General features: G+C 42.2%; 1 protein-coding gene and 1 long non-coding RNA gene across 3 annotated transcripts in view; one reads left to right on the forward strand and one right to left on the reverse strand.

The window, feature by feature from the left end:
- The window catches only part of Gm30926, a 72,367-nt gene extending 64,717 nt beyond the window's left edge, over positions 1 to 7,650 (reverse strand). Inside the window, exon 1 of the long non-coding RNA XR_383249.2 lies at positions 7,375 to 7,650. This is a non-coding gene — a long non-coding RNA (predicted gene, 30926). The remainder of the gene's footprint in view (positions 1 to 7,374) is intronic.
- Positions 1 to 15,498, forward strand: part of Lrmda (leucine rich melanocyte differentiation associated) — a 1,036,590-nt gene that overhangs the window by 774,211 nt on the left and 246,881 nt on the right. The gene's annotated exons all lie outside the window — the stretch shown is intronic.

The raw sequence follows: 15,498 nt of genomic DNA on the forward strand, positions 1-15,498 counted from the left end.
TCTTTTTCCACTGATGGCCGACTAGGCCATCTTCTGATTCATATGCAGCTAGAGACACGAGCTCTGGGGGGTAGTGGTTAGTTCATATTGTTGTTCCACCTATAGGGTTGCAGATCCCTTTAGCTCCTTGGGTACTTTCTCTAGCTCCTCCATTGGGGGCCCTGTGATCCATCCAATAGCTGACTGTGAGCGTCCACTTCTGTGTTTGCCAGGCACCAGCATAGTCTCACAAGAGACAGCTATATCAGGGTCCTATCAGCAAAATCTTGCTAACTTCTTAAAGCATAAGTAAATGCCCTGAAGTTTAGATCTCTTCTATTTCATGTAAAATAATCTCTGAAGGCTTTCCTACTTTCTGGTGGTGCTGGCCAGGTGCACATCTGTCCTTTAGAGAAATTTCCATGCTTCCTGTACACCTTGGGACTGGAGTCAGGCCGTACTCAGTATGTAGTGCCCATAGGAAAGGCCCAGTGGCTTAAGAAGCAGGCATGGGTGGGCATGCATACATGGGGAGGCAGTATAGGGCAGTTGTCTAGTCTTAGATAAGAGTTAATACAGGACACTGGTGAAGAACTTCTGGTTAACTCCAAAAACAGCAAGTGCAAGACATTTTACATGATGGTTTCTAACTTGGGAAATGTTTTTTGATACCATTTTCTTTTGTGCTTTTACTTGATCCTGCAAATAGAAAGTGAATTTTTTCCCTCTCTCAAGGAGCAGCCAATGAATATTATTGCAAAATGAATCTGAAGTCTTTTGGGGAACTCAAGAGGGATGCACCATTCAGTATTTCTACTTATCTGCCTGCTTTCTCCTCTCTCCCTCCCTGTCTTTCACTATTGGATCTCAGAACAAATAACACATACACATCTTTAACTCAGATAATCAGTGGCACAGTCACCTGGGATATTGAGATGAACAAGTACATTTTATGTACACGGTGTCATAATAATTTAAAATGTCATCTTAATCTATTTACGATCTTCTAATGACTGAACTGTTTTACAGTTGTGGGGGATATTTTATCACTGAAGTTTTAATGGCTGAATCACTAACACCTGGCTGTCTGGAATGCTTTTTTTCTTCTCAGTTATGCATTTAAATGCATCTCTGAAGGCCCAAAGGGTGGGAAGTGACATATAAGCTCTTAAAAGGAAGGGAATCAGTTCTTGATATCTTAATGATCAGTCAGGTGAATGTCTGCCTGCTTAGCATTATGGTTTTTAAGTAGGATGGCTTGATTAAGGCCTTGGTAGGTATGGTTCCCTGCCCTCCCCCAAACATCCTCTCTTGAGATACCACATATGGAAATGCTGTGTTTATGGCCATCCTTTTAAAAATCCTAAATATTTAATATGTGTTTTTTTTTCAAAAGTGCCATTTTCCATCACCTTTGTACTTTTCTATTTTTGAGTGGCTACCAAAACAATTTAATTACTTCTTTATTGAAAAATTTCTGTAGACTTTTATTTTGTTTATTTGGTTGTTAGATGAATTTTATATACAATTATATACCTTTATACGCTTCTGGTCGATGAGCCAAAGTACAGTTTTTTAAAGAACACCAAAATTATATATTTCTGTGTTTATAGCTTTTGGATCCTGGGTCAACATACAGTTGCTTAAAAAGGACCAGACACATGCGTATGAAAACATCACTGTAGCATACAAGTCAAAGTGTAATGAAGCCCATGGCAGGCCCTCTGTGGATGTTTACTAATCGTGATAGTGGCACTAAATTATCTGGCACAGGCCAGGAGAGGTCAATGCAAGGTTGCCCAGCAGCCTGCATTAAACACTCGCGGAGAGTTTCAACTCTTTCTATTCAGAGGATGCATACATAGCTTTCCAGTGAGGTGTCCTTCGTCACTTACATAGTAACTCATCAAAGGGGTTGAATTCAAGGTGATGCTTGCACCCACAGTTTGTCAGAAGAGAGAATCTCCGAGACCATCAAATGAGTGTGTAGCCAAGCTCACATGGCTGGGGAGGTGAGAGACCACAGCTAGGGATCCAGTCGTTGCCATTCACATCTCCTTTTTACCTTTGCTGTGTTGCTAGCAAGCATGGGGTTCCTAGCAGATTGTCTTGTGATCAGGTCGTTGTTTTATAACGGGCACTTCACACTAAATGCAGTTGAGTGTGCCGTACCTTTTTATATGTGTTGCCTGGAAATATAACAGCAAATTTCTGTATATTTATTTCCAATGAAGATTGACTAGACTGATGAGATAATGACGGGCTTGGCTTCCAGCTTTATCAACTAACGGTGTTTCTGGTGACAAGTGCCTGGAACACTGCTTTCTGATTCATGATGCATGCTCTGTGTTGTTCTTGTTCCCCAGGTAAATTGGGCTGATGTTTCCATACAAGCCTGTTTTGACTGACACCAGAAAGTCCTGTGTGACGGTCTGTCATTGGACAGTAAAACAGAGAAATGTTCTGTCCCCACAGAGAATTAAGAAGCCACAGACATGGCTACACTAGGAGACCCCATGTCTTTGAATGAGCAACTGATCTTAAATTTGGGGAACAAAATAATTAGGACTGCTGTGCTTGCAAATTTGGGAGAAAATAAAAAAGAGGGGAAAAGGCCACACTTTTTCATTAATGGGCATAGTTAGGCAAATAACTGTTTATTTAGTCCCATATCTCCCCACATCTATAAAAGAATATAATACTTGTCCTATGATACTTGTGGAATAAATAAAACTACCAAAATATGAAGAATTATACAATGGGGTCTAAAGATATGGCTCAGTAGTTAAGAGGGCTTACAGAATCTGTAGTTTCTCACCCTGACACCTGGCATCTACAGCTCCAGTTTAAGGGATCTCTTTTTGCCTTTGCAGCCACTGGCACAAATGTGGTCTATCTGGAAAATAATTATTCACAGAATGTCTTATTTGTACTGATGGTATATCCTAAATACCTTCCTAGTGACATCAAATAGATAGGTGATTTTAGGTGATGTGAAGTAAGTTGGTGGCATCAGAATTTAGCTTTTTACAAGATGCATGATTTGGCTCTTCGTGTTTGAGCCTGAGGGAGATAACTGTTAGGAGTTAGGGACCACTGTAATTAGTGAAATTAATGAGCCGAAGGCCACATATGACAGGATCATAGACAATTTCTACAAATTTTATAAGGCTCCCATGTTGCCTTCTGTATATATGATGTCAGGAGGGGTATGAAAAACGACTAAAACAACCATCCATACCTCACAGTTATCTCTGAGAAGTAACTCAGGCCCCTTGAAGCAAATCTCATTCTAAGCTTTGGGGTCAGTGACCCAAAGGAACTCTGCTGATTCAGTCTCAGACTGTGCTATGTTCATCCTCTCATGAGTGGTATGTTCACTTGGATAATTTGTCAAGTGAGACCATGCTAAAAGTCCTTTCATTTTGTTTTGTTTTTTCCCCCATTGCTCCAGAGCTAATTCCCACAGGTTATGAGGACTAAGACAAGTATCATGGGGAGTAGGGAGATGATTAACTCAGAAGAGCAGGACCCAAATACAGATCCCCATCACCCATATAAACAATCAAGAACACTGGCACATACCTCTAATCCCAGGGATAAGGATGCAGAAATAGAAGGTGAGCAGACGGCTGTTTTTACTGAATCACTAGGCTACCAGTTCACTGAGAGAGACGCTCCAAAATAATGGTGAGAGAGATTGAGAAAGGACACCTGATGTTGACATCTGTTCTCCACATGCCTCTGTGCACATACATGTACACCATGTCTGGTCACACACTCACATAGCTCACATATTAACAAACGCATATACACAACACACTCAAATTACGTGGCTCTTATAAGTTGATACTTTTTCATGGTTAAGTCATCTCTTGGTATCTATCTTCACACTGTCCAAAATATAAGTGAAATATATCTCATATCTTTGACTAAGCACTAAGTCTAATCCACAAGTCTTGACTTCAGACTTGAACCTCTCCTTATCTCCACCCTAGTAAATACCTTTAGTAAGACAACCTCAAAGAGCTAAATTTTACAAGACAAAGTTAAGTAGGAAAAGAACATACCAGAAAGTTTAGGTGGTGGCCCAAATGGTCTCACCAAGGTAAGGCATTGTCTGACATTTCCCAGACAGCTCAATAGGATTATAAGTTTGAAGGCCTAGCTATACATTTATATTAAAACAGTCCATTTCAGGAGCATGTGTTTGAGAGGTCTGCCTTGGCAATGTTTCATGTCAAAGAAATGTTTAAGATTTATTATGTACCCCATGGGCTAATGTTTGAAAAGATTGCTTCCTTAGGTCAAAATGAGGGTCAATGAGATCCACCATGGTTCACAGTCACCTAGAGGACTAGAGTCAGCCCATGGTTTCAGTAATTAAGAAATACAGAAAAACTAACGGTTGTGTTCAGGAGGAGGGCCAAGCTGCTGAGAGCTATGGAAATACTTAGCCAAGAATAGTTGAGGTCGGGGATACACATGGAATCTGCTCTCAAGTGTTAAAAGATTTATCACATGGATGAGATTTTATAGTTTGTAAAGGACAAACCTAGGACTCCAGGTCAGTGGTAACAGAAATCAAAGTTGGAGTATAATGTAAAAAGGAAATAATATGAAGAGAGCTCTTAGTAAATATAACCACATGTTACCTGGAAAAGCCATGAATGCTAGTTTTGCTGGAAAAGCTAACATCAGAACTGGAAGACCACTTTAGGGATGGCACTCTCCAAGAAACATATTCAACCACATACAAAGGCAGGCAGAGCAACCTACCAAATATAAAGATTCTTTCAAATTTGCATTAGTCATTATGCTGATAACCTCAAGATTTTCCTATACATCTTCAATCATTATTTTTGTTGTTGTTGTTGTTTATAGTGAAGTATGAACATAAGTATGTTGGATTTTACCATCTCTATGGATTATTCTCGCATGTATATCCAAATTTATTTATGTATTAAAAAGTTGCATTATGCTTGCTACCATCTGTTGAAACCAAATAATCTTTCTATTTTGGTCTTCTTTTTTTTTTTTTTTTTTTTTTTTGAGACAGTATTGTGCTAATAGTCCAACCTGGCCTTGGGCTTTAGCTCAGCCTCCTGAGTGTGTGTACCTGTATACACCAAGGCCAAAAGAGGACATCTGCTCTTCTCTTCTGTCATGGTGACACAAGCTTTCTCCATGAACTTGGAGCTGTTGTTGTCTTGGTTCTGTTGGAACCCGTCAACCCTAACAATCTTCCCATCTACCCAAAAAGGAACCGAGGCCTGCATGGGGCCTGCATGGGGCACAGAGCATGGGGCACAGAGCATGGGGCACAGAGCATGGGGCACAGAGCATGGGGTACAGAGCATGGGGCCTGCATGGGGCACAGAGCTTGCTACACTGGGGCTGAGCTCTGAACTCCAGTCTTCACGATTGCTTAGCAAGCACTCCTAATGGTGAAGCCATCTTTCTAACCCTTTTTATATCTCCTCCAAATGTCTTCCAATCTCTACAATACAATTTAGGATTAGGGACTTCATTTTCCTTAGTACTCAGTAAATACTTACTATTAATTTTCTGATTGGGTTATGGATGTGATCATTAGATCCAAGTACCTGAAAAGGATGGTTCATTGATCCTGGCCCCAAGGACTCAAGTGGAATACAAACAATTTAAGGACTTGAAGTATTGAATGGCATGCAAATTATATCAACTATCAAACAAGCCTAGCTGTCTATCATCAAAATGTTTTTGAAAGCCCCGTACTCTGTTGTCATGGATACCTGGGACTAAGCTTGCATGCTTTGAGGTTCCTAGAACTAGCAAACCCAATGGAACATGAATCATTCACGGGGCTGGGGGGAGAATTGTTATCTAGATCTCTGACTTCCTAGTGTAAAGTCATATTGGTCTCTTATGTTAGAGATGTTCAAGGGGTTAACATTGACTCCTTCCTCAAACCCAACCACCGAGTCATTTTGTTTGGTTTTATTGGCATAATGTGTTAATAGTTGTATGTACAACTGTTGTCTCTCAGTCCTTTTCTTTATTGAGTTAGACACCATTTCGTAGGCTGAGTTCAAATTGTAAACAAATTATTTTGCATATGGATCAATGGAAATCGAATAAAGTTTATTAGAACTGTATATTGGACTGAGGAGTGCTGTTTTGTCTCATATAAACCAGCCTCATTAGGCTAACCTATGTTAACTGAATCACAGGGGATAAAGTATTTGCAGCCATTTAAAGACTGGTTGGGCTTGGCAGATGGCGCCTATCTTTAGAGTTTCCTTGTTTACTGACTCATTTGGTTGGGCATACATGAATGATACCTAGAGGGCATCTAGCTCAATATGCTTGCTTTCAGGTCTCAGGTGGCTCCTGACATCAGTAGAAGATCGGTAGGATTGTGGAAGGAAGCATTGTGACCTCATGATTCAAGTGGCAAAGCGAGGAGCTGAACCACCCTGGCTCATGTGTGGGGGTCAAAGCTCTGTAAGAGTGTCAAGTTCTGTGCTCCAGAGATCTTCTTAACCTACCAAATGGCCCTCTGTTGATTCATGGCCTGTGAAATGTCTTAAATGTTCCCCAGATCTCTTCTGCCTGCTCTCGTGGCAACCTCGGTTTATGTTGCAATAAATGTTATCTTAATCTCAACTGATTGAGGAGTTCTTAAAATCACAGCATTACCCAAGCTCCCCCTCATATTGTAAATCACAAATACTCTGCTCCTTGGGAGGCATTTGGGTGGTCAGTAACAGTTTTGTGGGGGAGATGACTCCAGCAGCCCCAACTCTGGGAGGTATCTCAGGCCCTGGACTGGGAGTCCAGTAGTTGTCAGCTTATTAAGAGCAGGAAGCTGGGATGGGGAATTTGCAGTAGATGCCTAGCTACTATGACATGACTCTTATCCCTTAGAACTGATGGAAAAACAGGAAAGAATTTAACATCAGCCTGCTTTTCTATTTTAGTTTGAGTGACAGCTGTTGGGAGAATCAGCCCTTTTAGGTTAGTGGGACATAGGATGCTGATCCCTTGCCCCGGGCAGTTCTGTTCAGCTCTGCCTGGAACCATTCTCTGCTGGGATGCAGAACCCTAAATGGGACAGCTAGATAGGACTGAAGTGGGTAACTTTTGAAAATTCTAAGAAATGGAAGTCATTATTATCATCTTTACCCTTTTTACCTTGGTGCTACTTGAGGCAGAAAATGATCCCCCCGTCCTGCCCCCGCCCCAGCACACCTACACCTGTTTGTTTTGAAGTTTTTCATCCAGAGAGAAAGGGATTAGCCCATGGCTACAATAGTGCTTTCTGGGCCCTTTGGCTTGTTGCAAATGTTTATTTATCCGGGTACAAATAGGTAAAAGTACAAAGTTAGAGCTCAGAGCTGCAAGGTCATTTACCTTCTTAAAATTCAGGTTCATGTGCCAGCCGAAGTCGAAGGCTTGCTGGTATGAGCCATTAACTGCCTGTCGTACGCAACCTTGCCTTGTCTTACACACAGCTGCGTGCGAGGGCCTGGTGCCTTGCAGCCCGTCCACCATGCATGCCTTGCGAACAACAAAAGCAGTTTAACTTGTGATCGCTGATCATATGATCTACTTACAGGGTGCAGGCTCAGTCAAGTAGAACTGGTAAATCATTAAAAATGTGCCCTGGTGCTGTGCCTGCTGAGTGAAACATCATGCTTACCCCCCCCCATTCACCCCCACCACAGCCAGGAAGCTGTATGGTGAAGAGGGAGGTACCAGCTGCACTCTGGGGGCATCCTTCTCTTGCAAGCCTGATGTGATGAGGTTGTCAGTTACTTCTACAGCAGAGGAAGGCAGGAAGAGTGATGTCATCTGAGATATCATGTGAAACGTCCCTGCCCCTTACTTCCTCATTAACTGGACAGGGCTAAGGACTCTAAATGTGCCTGGTGCTTAAAATACCTCCTGACTTAGAGAACCCCCACCCCCACCCCAAGTCTACTAAGAGTTCAGCTCACTACTATTTGCTGTGCCACAACCACCCAACAATCATGTGATGCCCAGGGTACTCACACAAGAGATGATGCCCCATTGGAACCTTGAAGGAATGAAAGAATCTTGTTAAGGAAACTTGAAGCCAAGGGAACAACTTAAACTATGCCTCACAATCTCAGGTTCTATGGTTTACTCTTCTCTGAGCCATGTGCTCAGTCTTTAACAGAAGCTAAAATATTTTCCTGTAATTCAATGATGGAGGGTTCAACAAGGCCTCTCTTCTATTGCTGCCTAACTTTTTTTTTTTTTTTTTTTTTTTTTTTTTTTTTTTTTTTTTTTTTTTTTTTTGGTTTTTCGAGACAGAGTTCCTCTGTATAGCCCTGGCTGTCCTGGAACTCACTTTGTAGACCAGGCTCGCCTCGAACTCAAAAATCTGCCTGCCTCTGCCTCCCGAGTACTGGGATTAAAGGCGTGCACCATCACGCCTGGCTGCTGCCTAACTCTTACACCATGCTGTCTAGCTATACCACAAGCCCTTTCTAAGAAGAGGCCATATTCCTATGGCATTCTTGATTTTTCTCATAGTTCATAATAAAAACACAGATATCTATGATTGTTTGGCAGATTCTCTTTCCTTCTTTAAGGTCTTCTTTTTTCTTTTTGTACTAGGATTTATTTGTTTCATTTTATATGTATATGTATTCTGCTTGCATGCACAGATAGTGTGCACCACATAAGTGGATTCCCTGGAACTGGAGTTACAGACAATTGTGAGCTGCTCTGTGGGTGCTGGGAATTGAACCTGGGTCCTCTAGAGGTATAGCCAGAGCTCTTAACCATCTCTCCAGCCCTTGTCCTTTCATTTTCTAATCTATCAATTTAAAAGCAGAAGTATGCACTCTCTCAATTGTGTTTCCTAGGGTTTTTTTTTTTTAATGTGTATGTGATATAGGACTAGAAGTAGAACTGGGGGGAAAGAGTGTGGAGAGAGGAATAGAGGAGGCATGGGGGAGAATGTGTTCAGTACATTAATTATATAGCCATGTATGAAAACTTAAAAATTAATTCATTAGTTTTTGGGAGCAAGTGAATAAATGTACAACTGAATTATCATAGACTGGGTTCCCTAAAATGGGTTCATAGAAGATATTCTTTCTGAGTACATCAAATGGTGGGAGAGAGAGAAGAGATGAATATGAAAGAGAGAGAGAGAGACAGAGAGAGAGAAAGAAGGAGAGAGAGAGAAGAAGAGAGAGGGAAGGAGAGAGAGAAGGAGAGAGGGAGGGAGAGAGAGAGAAGGAGAGAGAGAGAGAAGGGGAGAGAGAGAGAGAGAGAGAAAGAGAACTATATTATATTCAGGTCAGCACAATGTGTTAAATGCAGTGTGTGTGTGACCATATGTTATGGGATATTGTGGTCTCTCAGGCTTCTCAGGATAGTATTGCCGATATAAACTTCAAAACCTGCTTATACTTCAAGAAGCCCCAGAGAGCAGACTCATTAATGTACTCCTTCCTGTGGAAGTTCGGCAATGCCATTTCTAGTTGATCCAGGGACTTTTCTATGCAGTCATAGCCCCCAATACCTTCTGTTCATATTTCAAAGGATGTCACCCAGGCTCAGAGGCACACACTGCAGCTAAGCGCTGGAAAGTGGACCCAGGTGAGGTTTACCTTCCCTTTGTTTTCCTTACTGGTCTGCTTAAATGGCAGATGGCAGTTACCCTGACTTGATTGGTTCGTCTCTTCTTTCTTTCTTTCTTTCTTTTTTTTTTTTTAGGTATTTTCCTCGTTTACATTGTCAATGCTATCCCAAAAGTCCCCCATACCCACCCACCCCCCAATCCCCTACCCACCCACTCCCCCTTTTTGGCCCTGGCGTTCCCCTGTACTGGGGCATATAAAGTTTGCAAGTCCAATGGGCCTCTCTTTGCTGTGATGGCCGACTAGGCCATCTTTTGATACATATGCAGCTAGAGACAAGAGCTCCAGGGTACTGGTTAGTTCATATTGTTGTTCCACTTATAGGTTCGTCTCTTCTTAAGGTGGGGATCATCCCTGCCAAGGCTTCTGGATTGCTCTGAGAGGTTTGGAGGCCTTCCTGTGGTCACCGGTGTCCTGCTGTCCTCATTCTGGAATAACAGGCAAAGCTGCTCTGAGTAGTTGAGTAAAGGAGCTTGCTTTTTACCAAACCAGATCAATGAAAACCTGTGACTCTAGCTTTGTCGGATTGAGATTCAAGCAAAATGGGTCGTTTAATTCAACTTTGTATCTGTATAGGGCATCTTAGGCTCTCTACATCTCCCTATGCTCAACCTAGTCTCCAAAGTAAAGAAAGTTGGAAAATCAGCAATATTTAGTAGTCAAGCATCTGTTACAACTTCTTCCTGTATAGTAATGCATATATATGCAAGGGAATGATTGAAAATAAATAAGACAAATGAATATTTTCATTAGAAATGAATTAATAACTAGCTGTATACCTGTGAACATATTTTTAGTGGTATTGAAAGAATTATAAATATTTAAGAGTATAGAAGGATCATGAGATATGTAATCGTCGCATATGGTCTTCTACCTATAGAGACATACAGGTATTTTTAAACTCAGGAAAACAATGCATCTGCTTCTGGAAGTACTGAAGACTAATAGCACAAAATTTAAACTCGGCCCAGCATTACAAAGGAGTAGGGAGTGATTGTGTCAGTGGGAAGGCATTTTATAAAGTGCGGATATTATTATTTTTGATTATAGTAAAAAGTAAACCTTGTTAATTCTTGGAGAAGACACACACATATGTATGTATGTTTGTATGTATATGTGTGTGCGTGTGTATGCAATACAATAGGGCTATTGATAACTTTTCAACTTCTTACATGAAGAGAAGGTACCTGGCTTTGTGTGCTTTTCCCAGAAAGGAAGTCATCTCTTTCATTGTTCAGCCTTTGGCTTATTTTGATTGGAGCTTCTCAGAACATTGATATTGATTCCTCTGTGTCCTGCAGTTGTTGGTTGCCCTCATTTGCGTTATAAGCCACAGGCTTCCTCCTTTCCCTGTTGTAAGAGCATGGCACTCGATTCGAGAGAATTTAGGAACACAATCGGAATGACATTCTGTCCTGGAATCCAGGGCTGGGGTTTCCTGGAGGGCATGGCTGGGGAATGTCTTGTCAGCGGTGCTGACTTGCTTATAGAACTGGACAAGATGGCTTCTATGCTGTGCTGTGCACCCCTGGTACTCATGGAACATTCAGCTTCCTTCTTTTGGTTTCTAGTAATAACAGCATCCTCAAAGATGCACCAGGACCAAATCGAATCCCTCATCTTCTGGTTAGCTGTACAGCAAAAAGGCTGTCCTGCCCTCAGGGTCATACTGAAATTTTAAAATGTGCAATTTCAAATATAGACATGAAGAGTTCTAGAAGATTCCAGAAGACACAGAGCAGATTTTATTAAGTCAGCATTATCCTTGTCAATGAAAAGAGTTCACGTCTCTAATCAGTATTTACAACCCCCATAAACAACGGGGACTAATTCTGTGAAACAGCTTATAAATTTTTACATACATGTGAGAAGAATCGCTTGAAATCCAAAGCTGCCACTAGGAATAATTAGGAGTCACAGAACAGATCTCAGTAATGTGACAGCAGCTCCTAAAACATCCCACAGGATAGAGAAACACAAGCTGGCATGACCTATATGTTTAATAATACAGATCATTGCCCTTGAATGTAAGCTAAAGGGCAGGAGTAAGTGCTGGCTTCATCATGTTTTCAGGGGGGAAAATCACCAAAGTTTATTTATGAATTTACCACACAAAGTTCCCTCACTCTGATTAGGAAACAACAGAGCTTTCTAAATAACAACTCAGCATGCAAAAAAAAAATTAGAACAAAACGAAACAAAACAGGAAATAGAAAAGGAAAGAAAAGAAAAGGAAAGGAAAGGAAAGGAAAAGATAAGAAAAGAAAAGAAAAGAAAAGAAAAGGAAAGGAAAAACCCAAACCACTGCCAGAACCTAATTTCTTATATTCTGTCATGCTTGGCAAAAAGTATTAGGTAAGCTCCAGCTTAGACAAATGACTCTGTTAACAGTAGAAATAACCTTTTGTTTAATTAGAAAATAGGAGCTATATGGGACAATAAAAATGGTTACTGCTGCCTCCCGTCACTGTTTACTAAATAGGATCGTGCTGGAGATAATGGTACGTTATTTATTTGTGCAATAGCACACACTTAGTAATTGTTCTTGTTGTTGCGAGTTATCCTGTATGAATATCATGCCGAGTTTGTTTCCTTTGATCCAAGGAAAGAAAATAGCATTTTTTTTTTTTTTTCAAAAAATGACCAGGGTCTCCCTGGATCCAGCTTATTGTGTCTGCATAGCTTTCAGCCCTCTCTGGTAAAGGTGGAGTCTCTATGGAACTGTCAGCTATACAGTGAGAGCTGGTGGCTCGGTTTGAACTGGCCAGTTTTGTTCAAGAGCACCTTCAAGATTTCATGGAACATTCTTTTCAGCTATACTACTTCATGTTCAGTCCAGCACAAGCAAATCCTATAGTCAGGCTGGAGGGGAAAAAACAAAGTCTCCCACCCCAGGATGTGATCATAGGAAGAGGGAGATCTTCATGAGTTCAACACCATAGATGAAGACCGCATTGAAACATAAAACACTGGTTTCTGTCTCTTGAGCTAGGGGTAGGGAGCTGAAGGTGGCACCAGATTTCAGAGTGGATTCCATTTGGTTTCTGAATGTGAATGCTTTAGTTGTGAGGCTGTGTATGCAGCTGGGGTGAGCAGCTAGATTTAACTTATTGCATGTACTCCACATGGCAGCTCATACCCGGTTTTCTTTGTGTATGCATGTGTGCATGTGTGTGTCCTGTGCATGTATGCTTGTGCACATAAGCACGCACACGCGCTCGCGCACGCGCGCACATGCGCGCGCACACACACACACACACACACACACACACACACACACACACGGAGGTCACAGTTAGTCGTCTCCATTTATAGTGTTCTATCTTTTTGATTTTTGAGAAAGGTTCCCTCACTAATCCCGAAGTTCACTGATTCTGCTAGACTAGCTGGCCAGAGAAATCCAGGGACCATCCTGTCTCTACGTCCAAACCAGCTCTGTTATTCAAGAAGTTTGCTTCCTTTCTCTAGCTTTCCCTAGGTGCTGTGAATCCAAACTCAACTCCTCTCCCTCTCATGGAGAGTGGTTAGCCCATACAGTTGTTTCCCTAGTCCCACCTCACACTTGGTTTGGTTTGGGGCTCCAGGGGGTTCCATTTTCACATTTTTATTGTGTTTCTGAGAGTAGATGCTCCATTTCCTGCCTTCTAGAAAAAAATATTGTGTGTACCTTATGATGTTGGGAGATTTACTTTTTATTATGGCTGCTTAAGGATTTATCCCTCCTGACTCTGGTAAGTGTGAGATATTTCCCCTGATCCTGGACTAGCTAGCATTAGGCTTGAATCACCTGGAGAAATCCATAGAACTTTGTATATAGTGTTTTTTATATTTTTTTTTTCACAATCTTCTTTCTATTAAAATCCTAAAGAGCCCTTTCTGGAGGGCTTTTCCATGGGCAACCTTTATAAAAATATAGGCCGTACGTCAAAAGGAAAACCACCACAAAACTCCTTTTCTTCACACAATTCATTTTAAGCTTCAAAATCCCTGCAAATCCCCAGTCTCCTTTTGCAGGCTGGTTCCCACTCCCCAGCCTTCCTCATCGCCCCCCTCAAAGGGAGAAAAAAGCATTTCTTCCAAGGACTGATAAGTCTTTGGCCGATGCTTAGCAACTGCATTCCTGGGCTGTAAGTAGCTGCAAGCCCCTTTGATGTGTCTGTCAGGGCAGATTTATTTTGTTTTAGCACATTGTCTACTTGTCCAGATGTATCGGGAGATAAAAAGAAGTCATGTTTACACTCCTCCTTCTCCTTCCTCTCTCTCTCTCTCTCTCTCTCTCTCTCTCTCTCTCTCTCTCTCTCTCTCTCTCTCTCTCTCTCCCTCTCTCTCTGAGATGTAATTAAATTGTGGATTTGATGAGTCTTGGGGAGTTCCACTTGAAGGAAACAGGAAGTGCCTGGAGTCAGGGAAAAAGGAAAACTTCTTTGGCAGTAGGGACACCTGACTTGGTCAAAAAATAGAGCCCAAGCAGCAGCTATGGCTCGGCTCCGGGAAGCTAGGGGCCTTGTTCTGAGTCTTTTGTCCCGTTTTTATGCAAGGTCCACACAAAGAGGGGCAATGTCCCTCCAGCCCTCCTGGGACTGTGTGTTCGTGAAACCTTCCTTGTTGCTGTATGCAGGCATGGACAGAAGACCTCTACTCTGTTCCCTCCTCCATCCTCTCCCCCTCTTCTTCCTTCCCTCTTTCTCCTCTCCCCTCCTTCCTCCCTTTCCTCCTTGTCCCCTATTCTGTTTCTCTCATTTTCCCTCTTCCATGTCTAATTTCTCTCATGTCAAGATACCACCCTATCACGTTTGTGGTGGCTCGTCTGTTGTCACTCAAAGCTAACACTGTCACTTGCCTGTTTCTGTATCCATGCAATCTCCCCTTCCCGGGGGGTTGATTCCCCTTGAAGTGTGGCTGCCATGCTTTCCGTCCTTTGCTGACCTGGGTTTCTTAATGTTCACATTTACTAACACCATTCCGCGTCCTGTTAATGACCTGCACCGACCAGGACAGGATATATAGTATTGCTGTAGACCGGCCGACAGCAGCGACCACAGTCTCTAATCTGCAGCACTGCCAGCTCTAGATTTACATCTCAAATAGGTTACACTACAGCTCCCCCTTCTGCTGACTGAGCCGCGCAGCACGAGGGCTGCATTGCAACCGGGCTCCGTCCCTAATAGCAGTCCTTAAGACCCTGTCTCCTGTCGTTGGAGGATCTGGCAGTGACTAATGGATGCTTCCCTGCACTCCTTTGGTCTTCATTTGGATTAAACATTTTATGATGCATTCATCAAAAAAATCACAGGTTGCAGGAGCAAGAGAGAAGTATAATAAAAGGCAAGCCCAATTAAGTGAGCCGTATGCTGCTTCACTTAGCATGGGGCCCAGTGGCCTCTTGTTGGAGCCCCAGCCCAGCCTGAGGACTCTGAATGCATCTTGGAAGCCACGGGCTCTGCTTTTGTTTCTATCACTTGTGGATCAGGCTGAACCCCGGGAAGGAAGTCTTCTTTTGTTCTAAACAACCTCTGATGACTCCTTTTGGCAAAGTGTGTGCTGTAACTTAAGCCCTTGCATGCAGCAAGAATCAACAGGGCCCTCCTTGAGAAGAGGCTGCCCATGAGGAATGGGGGTTGCAGGACCCTGTGTGTTCCACTCAGTGAGCATCAAGGGCTCTAAAGGGGTTATTTCCCTTAGAAAACAGTGTGCAGTGACTGGGAAGGCTGATACAAATGCTTTGCTACTTTGTTACGTTGTTTTGTTGTTTTATTTTTAACTTATTTTTTACTTTGTTGCTTTGAACCCGTGGAGACTGAAGGATGGTGTTTGTTTAGCATTAAATAAATGTATTTTATCGTGTGACAAGAATTTA

Source organism: Mus musculus, chromosome 14 (genome assembly GCF_000001635.26).
Source record: "Mus musculus strain C57BL/6J chromosome 14, GRCm38.p6 C57BL/6J".
In the NCBI taxonomy this organism is placed as follows: domain Eukaryota; kingdom Metazoa; phylum Chordata; class Mammalia; order Rodentia; family Muridae; genus Mus; species Mus musculus.